Source organism: Haliotis rufescens, unplaced genomic scaffold (genome assembly GCF_023055435.1).
Source record: "Haliotis rufescens isolate VD_foot unplaced genomic scaffold, xgHalRufe1.0.p SCAF_1, whole genome shotgun sequence".
Lineage (NCBI taxonomy): Eukaryota > Metazoa > Mollusca > Gastropoda > Lepetellida > Haliotidae > Haliotis > Haliotis rufescens.
In genome coordinates this window covers 83,035,391-83,048,084 of record NW_025963779.1, presented here as the reverse complement: position 1 = coordinate 83,048,084, position 12,694 = coordinate 83,035,391, and positions in this window count along the sequence as shown.

Here is a 12,694-nt window from a genome sequence, read left to right as displayed (position 1 = left end):
ACTTTAGACTGCCAATTCAGTATCTTTAACCAAACGTCCAAAGGTTGTCAGTTAACTAATTATGTTCGTTCATGGCGGTGTTTGCGACAACGAATTTGTTGAAATAGATATATTTCAATGGTTATGAAAAGCAACCAATTCGACTCTTTTTATGCGGTTGAGAAATGGCTTATACCAGTAAAAATAACTAATTACGCTGCGTCTCCAAGCTGACTGCACGCACGTGTTATATATGCTTCTCAGATGGAAAAATAACACGTAGTGCGTAAAACACAACAATGGCAGTAAGGTGCAAATATTAGGACGCAGAATATTGACGTCATTATTGTCACATGGATATCATATTCTTTGTGTCGTAATGAAGAAAGTAATTTATCAGTGTCATACAGAAGGAATATCTTGTGATTGCTGAATGACTTTTCATGGCCAAATAGGCACATTTCCGTAACTACCTGTATTAACCTGTCACAGTGTTAACCAGCCTGAGGGAATCTGTACTTTACTGAGAAAGTGTTATCCCATATATAACATCTTTTTTAGATTTTACCAATTTCTGGTAATGTTTGTTCACAGCCTGACGGAGTCCAGACAGAAAAGTCGGTATTACCCTTTGCTGACATGAGCCTACTAACTGACGTTTGATCTGGCTGGATCCATCGTTGCCCAACGCCTTGGACTTGCTCCTGTTGTCAAACAAACCGGTAAGGTATTGCCGAAATGTCGCTGATCATGACTGCGGCATAAAACATCATTTACCCACTCACTGTGTAAATGTTATTAAAATATGCCCAAAAGAAAGCATCGATTTTATAAAACACCCGTTAGCAATAGAGTTTGGTTTGAAGTTTTTACATTATTTAACATGTTCGGAGACTTCATGTCCAATATTGACATCAGGCCATTACGACTAGAACTAGAAGGATCCTCATGTAGTGTTGTTCTGATGTTCACATTAGATGCTATGTTTGACTTGTTACTTGTCCAATTCGTTTGACATTGACTTACCATTATCGTTAAACATATTAGATATTTGATAGTACATCAAGGCAATATTAAAGTTTGACAAAGCGACATTGTCACAATTGCAGACATTTCGCTTTGCAGAAGTGGTCCAAATTAATGTATGTCATGTGGCTGAAACCTTCTGATACGTTTTATCATTCCTAATTTAAATCAGTAACATGCATTCACTGGATACCAAATATGTCAGTTACGTCATTGTGCTGACATTGTGAGTGCTCTCCAGCATGTTTCACCCACGTTTGTCTGTTGTCCGATCCATTGTAAATTATTTATTGGGCGCTGTGATATCGGAGATTTTAGTGCAAACTACCGTTTAAAGACTCATGTATCTGATTTTTGCTTTAACTTTATTATTTAAAACCTTATCATTTACCCTTGACATTAACATTATTATTGAATATATTGTATGACATCTGGAGTAATAATATTAATACGTCTTTCCTTCAAATGTTTAAAACAAAGTGTTAAAAAGAAATCTGGGATATTTCTCTTTGCGGCGCAACATAACATTGCCAAACACTCAGTCATTAACTTGACAACTGTCTTGAGATTGGGTTTGGTTTGAATTGTTTGTTGTTTTACGCCGCACTCAACAATATTCCAGCTATATGACGGCGGTCTGAAAATAATCGAGTCTGGACCAGACAATCCAGTGATTGACATCATGAGCATCGATCCACGCAATTGGGATCGATGACTTGCATCAACCAAGTCAGCGAGCCTGACCACCCGATCCCGTTAGTCGCCTTTTACGACAAGCATAGTTGCCTTTTACGGCAAGCATGGGTTGCTGAAGACCTATTCTACCCCGGATTCTCACGGGTCTTTGCATATGTTGTCAGTCAAAGTATCGGATGTTTCCAATAACAAGTATATATGTTTGGGGTGGAACAAGGGAAAATAACTAATTCAAACTAACATATTAGTTTCAATAAAATCGATAAATGCTATATCGTGTGACTGGATTTTTGGTCAATCACTTGATTGTCTGGTATGTTTACACGCCGCCGTCGCATGGCAGGAGTACTGCTGTGCGGTGTCAGGCAACACACGCCCACGTTTATGTGCAAATTGTGTGAGTGGCGGGTGCGGATAGGGCAGAACATGTGGTGTCACCACTGATTTTAATCGATCCATTCATATAATTTCTCCAATACCCTTTTCGCTCAATGGAATCTGTTTCGTCGTATAACCGACACTGGTTATTCTCAAACAAAATATCTTATGATCACTTACTGAACAATGTATAGGTGTAACACGTATTACAGTTTTATGTGACATTTTCTTAGAAGTTGTGGGTAATTATAAAGACGTCGTGTCACGAAAGTGCTAAGTCACCAAACGTTGGGCCTTTTTTATCATCTTAAACATGTCATAAAATAAAAATTGTCAATGCAAGAGAATTACCGATTATTCCAGGCTATGGTGAATTTGAGATATAAGCTACAGGGGCAATTGTCAGTTAAATGAACCTGTCCGATAATTTTCTCAGCGATAATGTAGTGAGTACTGTGTTTGGTTTTACGCCGGTTTTAGCAATATTCCAGCAATATCACGACGGGGGACACCAGAAATGTGCTTCACACATTGTACCCATGTCAGAATCGAACCCGGGTCTTCAGCGTGACGATCGAACGCTTTAACCACTAGGCTACCCGACCGCCCCAGCGGCGATAATGTATAATTTAATATATTGACACATGGTTCAGTTTCTATGACTATAGTTACCTGGAATCAAATGATGTTCACCAAAAATGTACTTGACTCCTAACGAACGTTAGGTCGGGTAAAGAAGTGGTTAAACTGTTTACATCGGATGCGAATTGGATTACATAGCCATAAACATGGATGTGACTATGATTCATATGAACTAAAGACGAATCTAATCCATTACGTTTCTGTTCTGTCGGTTCAATAACATATGTTTACATCATGATAAAGATTATGAAAAATCACACCTATTTCTAATAAATTACTTACATCTAGAACATAATTTTCAGAGTGATGAGGTTTGGCAATATGAGAGCACCGACTATTGCAGTTTTATGACAGTAGACATGAACACGACAGTCAGCGTAACAAAGGAGGACGCTCGATATTGGTTTTTGCCAGACAAATGGCGACGATGCATTAACCCCAGCTTCAAGAAGGAGCCCATGCTACGTTGGTAGTGCACGTAATCCCACCGAGAGTTCTTAGAGGCAAGTAGACCGGGGTAATCCGGCATTACTTAATTTCATTACGTGAACGTTCGCTATATCCGGAAGCTGGGCTATAAACCTGACAGAGAGATCTAAAATTCCTCATTTCCAACGACAGATCCAGGGGTGTGCAAACATCATTAGCTAGTTTCTGCCCAACCATGGGTAAAAAAACACGAGGCGCTGATTCCCACAATCATGATGCTACATCCATTTAGGTTATTGATAGGGAATATTGCTTAGCATTGAACATTTGTCGGGCGGTCTTCTCAGGCCTCGCTCGTAAATTAAAAATACCAATATTTCCGCCAGCGTTTATGTGTCGTCATAAATCAGGGAGCGGGTAGGTGGCGGTCAGACATGTACACGAAGAATATTCCCATCAAGACGAAATAAAATTGTTTTCGAAAAAACTAGTTTCTCGATGTTCTTTGTTTAGTCTGGGAAGGAAGCTTTTTTTTAAAGTGATCTGTTATTTGGCACATAAAATGGAAGAGATAGTGCAGGCACTGTAATCATTGAGATTGCTTTCAATTAATAGCATCATGATCTCATGCCCTTGTTTGATGGTACCCATGGTCCCATATACAAATTTTGCAATGAAATGACAGAGTAGGGTTGTACAGTGCGCTTATCAATAGTACAAAGATTTCACGGCATGGGATACCAACAATGGATTATATTGTACATTTGTTAATTGAATTCGCATTTTGGGTGTCAGGGAACCTACTGTAACAAGGATATCCTACCGCTCAAAATATGTTTGAAAATATTTTCCTGCAAAGCTGAATATTACATATAAATATATCATAATTAATAACACCCAGGCGAAATGATTGATCATTCACAAAACCAACTTGACGTGCGGTATTTCCACTCTTGCGAAGTAAAGGTACATTTTTAATGATATGCCCACGCGTTTTCTCTTGTTCAGCATTATTTCTCGTCAACTTCTTGAAGGTCTAAATTAAGTAAGAACGACACATGACGCTGTCCATATACATCTTAGGAACCTGGTTCCGGATCATCGAAACATCTTACAAAATACAAGTCAATCACTTGAGGCTACCAATGTCACATGGACACACACGCAAGTGTCTCGTACAAACGGCAAAGTAATAGTGACATACCAACATCACATCAGTATTTTTTGTAAACGTTTATCGACCGCGCTAGTTCTAATTATGTGTTCTCGACATGTGAGTGGAATGTCGTTACTTGTAGCTCCAAAACATCATTATTTGTCCGCCTCGCCCTCTAACATAAGTGCATATGTGCATAATTCAGTAAGCTTTTTACGCCCCTTTCAGCTGTTAAAGTTAATTCTGGTACACATATTATTGGATTGGATTAAACATAACACGCTTAAATGACATACAGAAACTTCTTGATGGCCTTTGAGATACATAAATCAATTTCCCGCTCCAGTCTCAAGGACACACAAGTTTTGACATGCGATATTTCTATTGGCATATTTTAATGATGGAAGTAAATAATTAGCGAGAGAACTTAACACCTGTATTATGTACGGATGTAATTATCATGTACTACAACTTATCTACCTCAGAAGCGTGTTAGTATTGTGTAGAAATAGTATATCAAGATGCTGAACGTCTGAATTTAGGTACATACAATATACCATATGGATATCCGAGCTGTGATACTGTTTCATTATTGACTCAATTAACAATGCGTATTGCGTTAATTTGTGCGATGTAAATTTCCATACATCAGTTGTGGGGCTTGGTTATTTCCCAGCGGGTCAGCATAATGTCTCAATATATCCATATTAGTATTCCCTCTGTATTTATAACCACACATTGTTCAATACATGGCTGATTAACAGTGTTAATGTCCACAGAAGCTCTTCTTGTATTGTCAGGTACTATATTCTCCACAATGCTATATGTTATAAAGCCGACACGCAAGCCTTTATACTGTACGTCCCTTGTACTGTATGTACACGTTAATGTCTGAACGTGGTATCCATTGCATCGTTAATCTGACTGACATCGACTGGTCTGAGATGTCTCGTGTTTTATGTGTGGTGGTTAAGTGCTCTTTGCACATCAGAGATAAAACAAGAACTCTATTTGTTTGGGTGTGATTAGTGACTGTCCCTGACTGATTGATGGTCACTTTAGTTCATACCAATCACACGTGAATCAGAGGGTTCGTGATCTGCTCCACGGAGTCAACTTAACATTCCGATACTCCATCAGTCAGTGAGGCGGGTTTAACGCCACTTTGAACACTATTCCAATTCAATGACTTAATATGTACGACTAAGAGTGAGTAAGCGAGAATGGTTTTACGCCGCTCTTTGTAATATTCCAGCAATGTTAGGATGGAGGACACATGTAATGGTCTTCAAACAGTCTACCCATGTGGAGGAATCGAACCTGGGTCTTTGGCGTGACGGGCGATCATTCTAAATGAATAAACGACAACATACACACTTACCTTCGATGAATATACTGAGTGAGAAGTCAGTTTCACCTTTGGGTTAATAAAATCTCAGTCAGAATGTTGTTACTCACACTGCTAGTTTTTAAAGCATTCGCTTGTCACGCCGAAGGCCCGGGTTCGATTTTCCAAATGGGTTCAATGTGTGAACCCAATTTCTGGTATTGCTAGAAAATTTATGAACGGGATTTCAATTCTGCCAATTCAGTATCTTTAACCAAACGTCCAAAGGTTGTCAGTTAACTAATTATGTTCGTGCATGGCGGTGTTTGCGACAACGCATTTGTTGAAATAGATATATTTCAATGGTTATGAAAAGCAACCAATTCGACTCTTTTTATGCGGTTGAGAAATGGCTTATACCAGTAAAAATAACTAATTACGCTGCGTCTCCAAGCTGACTGCACGCACGTGTTATATATGCTTCTCAGATGGAAAAATAACACGTAGTGCGTAAAACACAACAATGGCAGTAAGGTGCAAATATTAGGACGCAGAATATTGACGTCATTATTGTCACATGGATATCATATTCTTTGTGTCGTAATGAAGAAAGTAATTTATCAGTGTCATACAGAAGGAATATCTTGTGATTGCTGAATGACTTTTCATGGCCAAATAGGCACATTTCCGTAACTACCTGTATTAACCTGTCACAGTGTTAACCAGCCTGAGGGAATCTGTACTTTACTGAGAAAGTGTTATCCCATATATAACATCTTTTTTAGATTTTACCAATTTCTGGTAATGTTTGTTCACAGCCTGACGGAGTCCAGACAGAAAAGTCGGTATTACCCTTTGCTGACATGAGCCTACTAACTGACGTTTGATCTGGCTGGATCCATCGTTGCCCAACGCCGTGGACTTGCTCCTGTTGTCAAACAAACCGGTAAGGTATTGCCGAAATGTCGCTGATCATGACTGCGGCATAAAACATCATTTACCCACTCACTGTGTAAATGTTATTAAAATATGCCCAAAAGAAAGCATCGATTTTATAAAACACCCGTCAGCAATAGAGTTTGGTTTGAAGTTTTTACATTATTTTACATGTTCAGAGACTTCATGTCCAATATTGACATCAGGCCATTACAACTAGAACTAGAAGGATCCTCATGTAATGTTGTTCTGATGTGTATTCGAATGCTGTCACATTAGATGCTATGTTTGACTTGTTACTTGTCCAATTCGTTTGACATTGACTTACCATTATCGTTAAACATATTAGATATTTGATAGTACATCAAGGTAATATTAAAGTTTGACAAAGCGACATTGTCACAATTGCAGACATTTCGCTTTGCAGAAGTGGTCCAAATTAATGTATGTCATGTGGCTGAAACCTTCTGATACGTTTTATCATTCCTAATTTAAATCAGTAACATGCATTCACTGGATACCAAATATGTCAGTTACGTCATTGTGCTGACATTGTGAGTGCTCTCCAGCATGTTTCACCCACGTTTGTCTGTTGTCCGATCCATTGTAAATTATTTATTGGGCGCTGTGATATCGGAGATTTCAGTGCAAACTACCGTTTAAAGACTCATGTATCTGATTTTTGCTTTTAACTTTATTATTTACAACCTTATCATTTACCCTTGACTTTAACATTATTATTGAATATATTGTATGCCATCTGGATAATATTAATACGTCTTTCCTTCAAATGTTTAAAACAAAGTGTTTAAAACAAAACAGGGAGATTTCTCTTTGCGGCGCGACATAACATTGCCAAACACTCAGTCATTAACTTGATAACTGTCTTGAGATTGGGTTTGGTTTGGTTTGTTTGTTGTTTTACGCCGCACTCAGCAATATTCCAGCTATATGACGGCGGTCTGAAAATAATCGAGTCTGGACCAGACAATCCAGTGATTGACATCATGAGCATCGATCCACGCAATTGGGGTCGATGACTTGCATCAACCAAGTCAGCGAGTCTGACCACCCGGTCCCGTTAGTCGCCTTTTACGACAAGCATAGTCGCCTTTACGGCAAGCATGGGTTGCTGAAGACCTATTCTACCCCGGATCTTCACGGGTCCCTTGAGATTGGGGCCAAATGTTAGTTCCCCAAATGTTAGTTAAAATAATCGTTTCTAAAAGTTGGGATACAGTATATACGATTACCTATACTAAGTATGAAAATAATGCTCAATTGTTTCCCCACAAGACGATCACGAAGATGAAATCTAAAATATATATTGAGAAAGGCATACACAGTTTCTTTTTCTGCCAGTTAATATGGTAAAGAATGATCCCTGAAGAACTGAACGCTTGAATAGAAGCTGATTTGTTTCGTGTGAAACAGCATTGAAGACGTCTTCATATCAGGGACATGGTATTGCTCCTAACATGTAATTGCTCGGCAAAGATGAAAATCCGAAATGTTGAATTAAATCCTTGCTTGCATTTCGATGAGAGCTAAGAGGCCGAGAATTTTTTTAACGGATTTTCGTTTTCAGACTAACACCTTTTCGTTATTCCTGACACTTGTGCAATTGGTAAACCACTGGGAGTGAATTATATGACATTCATAACATGTAAATCAACCAGCAATTTATCTATTTTATCCCTAAGTAAATAAAGACTATTTTACGAGACAGCTACTTTTCGGATAACACGCACGCACAAAAACGATGGATGATCTCTATGTCCAGAAGGCTAAAAGATTCTTCTAAAGGTTATATCGATTTTAACATTAATACTCCCCTGTGAACTTTCTGTGATGAAGTGATTCAGTCCGTGTATTACGTAAAGGTGATATAGTGTTTAAAAAGTGACGTCACATTTTTGTCATTCTTCATTAAGGCTTGAAATTATATGCATTTTATTTCCCAGTAGTATAATGGCCTGCATATAAGTAAGGATATTTATGCTTCAGTTTATTGGCTTCGAACTGTCAAGGAAAGAAGACCCTGTAGAATCTACCGTTACAATGGTGTAATATTTCAACGCTGACTTCAAATACTTCGAACGTCAACAATTACAAAAACTAAAGGACAAAATATATTGGCAGTGAGGTCTTACAACTTTAGAACATTGGACACTGTTGCATTGTGTGTCAGTTGAATACAAAACCATTTACTATTCATGTGCAGGATATTTGTATGCAGTGCAAGCCAAAGAATACTGAACTCAAAGTCGTTTGGTGGGATATAACAGAAGCATGATCAGATTGCTCAGACTTGCTTCAAGTTTGCATATTAATTTGTGCCATTTATCCCACAAACGTTCAATTAATAAAAATACTAGTATCAATAATGCCAAAAGCGTTTTACTAAATAATAACAAGTTTGTAAGATGTTTATTCATATGTGGATCTCTAAAATGATTTTCATCATCGGCTAGATGGAGGGACGCGGATAAGGTGCAGACACGGATAAGGTGCATTCGCCTAACGTGCCATAATGGACTGTGCAGAATACGTACACGGGAGGTCCAGTCGTTTAAAACGCTGGTAATACCAGTGCAACCATGCGCCATTCTGCATGCCAGAAGTCTATGATCGTGGGTTCGAATCACAAAAGATTCGTTCGATACCATTCAAGTGCTGGTGAGTTTTTACCAAAGTGATAAACGTCAAAGACCCGCAACTTTACGGCGTGATGTGACTGTAATACCTAACGTGGTTAAACCAAACACTCACTCACTTTACAGAGCTGTGTCCCTTACATGTATCGAAATCCCATTATCATTGGTTTCCAAATTATGACCATTTTTCAAAACCAGTATTTAGGCTGCAACCCAACAACCAAATGTTTTATTGACGGTTGATATATTCATACAACAACTTTAAGCTGTTTCTGCATGTGTAATATATACTGAACCAAATTAAAAACTTCACAATCCTAAAATTTTAACATTTTGACCAGTTATCATTGTGGGCCCTTATTGTGTATTTAAACAGTAATGGCCACGTATTGTCTTCAGATAACACCCGTTTTTGTGCAGGTGAATCGATCAAAATCATGTGCACAGCACTATAGTGGCAAAGGTGTTTTTTCACGTGCAACTGGTCACGTGGCCATAATACCGCACGTGTTTTCAGCCATACTGGTTAGCAGTCATTAACAAAAAAAGAAAAACACAAGAAAACAAAATTCTTTACGGCCATTTGTCATGCCACGCCTTTCAAATGTGCAACGTGAACGTGCCATCGGCATGTTGCAAACGGGAACGTCCGTAGCTGAAGTCGCAAGGACGATGGGTTGTAGTCGACGGACTGTTTATGATTTACGAACGCGTCTACAGCAAACGGGTACCACCGCTGATCGCCCTCGGCCAGGTCGACCACGTGTGACGTCACATGCAGAGGATCGTCAGACTGTCTTACGTCACCTCCGTAACCGATTTTTGACGGCTACATCAACCAGAAATGAACTGTTTAGGGGTAGACTGAGGGCGCAAACTGTTCGAAACCGTCACCTTCAAGCACGACGGCCATACTGCGGGCCGATTCTGACTCAATTACACAGACGTCAACGTCAGTTGTGGGCACAGCGACACTTACGATGGACTCAGAGGAATTGGATGCAAGTCGTCTTCAGTGATGAATCCCGATTTAATCTCCGATTTGCTTATGGTAGGGCGAGGGTGTGGAGGTGCCGTCATGAACGTTACGCCCAGTGTTGTGTACAGGAAGTTGACAAATTTCGAGGCGGAAGTGTCATGGCGTGGGGTGCTTTCTGTGGCAATGCACGTTCCAGACTTCTTGTCATCCGTGGCAACCTCAACGCTGCTGCTTACCGCGACCAGGTCCTGGCACCAGAACTTCTGCCTTTTATGGCAGCACATGGACCCGGTTTGATCTTCTAACACGACAATGCCAGACCCCACACAGCAATTTTGACAAGAAATTTCCTTCAGAATGCGGTAGTCATCGTCATGGACTGGCCGTCAAGGTCTCCCGACCTCAATCCCATCGAACACGTCTGGGATGCTCTTGGCAGAAGTCTGCGCACTCTCCAGAACCAACCACAGAATTTGCAAGATCTTGGCACCATTTTGCAGCAACAATGGCGTCGTCTTCCCAATCATGTGTTCACAAGCATCACAAGGTCCATGTGGATGCGTTGTGTGGCAGTTGTCAACGCACATGGTGGCCATACACCCTACTGAACTTGTGTGCCATCAGATTCTCGTGCTTGGGACTTATGATTTAAACTGTTGATGTTATTACCGAATACCGTAGGTGCTTGGAACAAATTATGGTTACCACCGTTAACAAAAATCCTTCTTTGGACATTAATGATTAAAAATTACGATCTCTGATACATTTGTCCGTTGTATATCATATATGGGATTACTTTTTAAAATGTGAAGTTTTTAATTTGACTCAGTATATTATGCGACATTAATTCATTTCATATGCCTTGATACGCATCACATACCACACACAAATGTTACAAATATATTGAATTGTTAGTGAATCTGGGTCACTGTCATAGAACATTTCTAATTATCCTAAGGAGTTACTGAAGTGCTCATTTAGTTTGAGGCACTCAGCAATATTCCGGCTATATGATGGCGGTCTATAAATAATCGGGTCTGGACCAGACAATCCAGTGATTGGCATCATGAACATCGATCCACGCAATTGGGATATCATGACATGCATCAACCAAATCAGCGAGCCTGAACACCCGATCCAGTTAGTCGCCTCTTGCGACAAGCATAGTCGCCATTTACGGCAAGCATGGGTTGCCGAAGAGCTATTCTACACCGGATCTTCACAGATGCTCATTTAGTGAAACACGATTCATTAAGCATATCTAAAATTGAAAAAAGACATAAAATCAATCACACGTGTATACATCAGCTATTTGCATGTACATGTCGTTCTGGTGTCATTGTTTGCCAATATTATCCACTATTTCTCATCTCCACGGGTTGCCTAGCTACATATGTGAGCGAGTGAGTTTGGATTTACCCCGCTTTTAGCATTATTCTAACAATATAGGCACGGTCCACCAGAAATGGGCTTCACAGATTCGTACCCATGTCGGGAAACAAACTCGAATTTTTGGCGTGACGTGCGAATGCTTCAACCACAAGGCTACCCGACCGCCCTTCCTCCATATGTGCATGTACCTACAGTATGCCAATGAAATGTCGTAAGCTTAACTTATGAACAAGGTGATATCCCAACGACTGGAGCGGGAAGTGATATGACGGCGGTCTGTAAAATGTCTGGAACAGACAATCCAGTGATTGACATGAACATCTTTCTATGCAACATGGAATACGATGACATGCATAAATCAAGTAAGCGAACATGACCACCTGACCCAAGTAATCGCCTCTTACGACAAGCATGGTGCTGCTGAAGATCCATTCCTACCCGGATGGACCCGCTTCGACCAGCAATGGGGTGTTGGGCACATATTCTGTCTGAAATTCCCTTTTATGTACAATGTAAATATGAGCGACACAACTCTTCCCTTTATCCTAATAAAAAGCTGAGTCCGTTGTACGATTACGACTATTTAATAACCATGTGTTAAGGAATCACTATCAAGGCTCATTTCTCCAGTCATAAGGTGAAACGCTGCGGAGGGCTCCGGCGTAATGGACTTCATTGTGCAAACATAAAAAACCCAAATGTGACAATCTTCTGCACACATCATTAACAACAACAAACATTAATCACAAGAACACTTTCAGGAGAACAACCCATATAAATTCACTTGCCACCTTAGTAAAGGTTACATCTTGCAGTAATATCCGATTGCACCGAATATGCATTGTTCCAGAAAACATGATCGAAATATGTCAGAAATGTCAGTCAATACTGTCCTAAATGAAGGACATATATTTTGTGAGAGCCGTGTTTCTACCATGCAACCAGTAGGAAACTTTAGAAGCAGTGACAAGCGTTTGTTTATGGCACCTAAGTGATGAAATACTCAGAGGCTTTTTAAGAAGGATGGGAATGGCATCAATGAACGGCCATAGATTAAAGGTCGAACTTGGTTCCTCTGATCATAACCTCCGTTATAC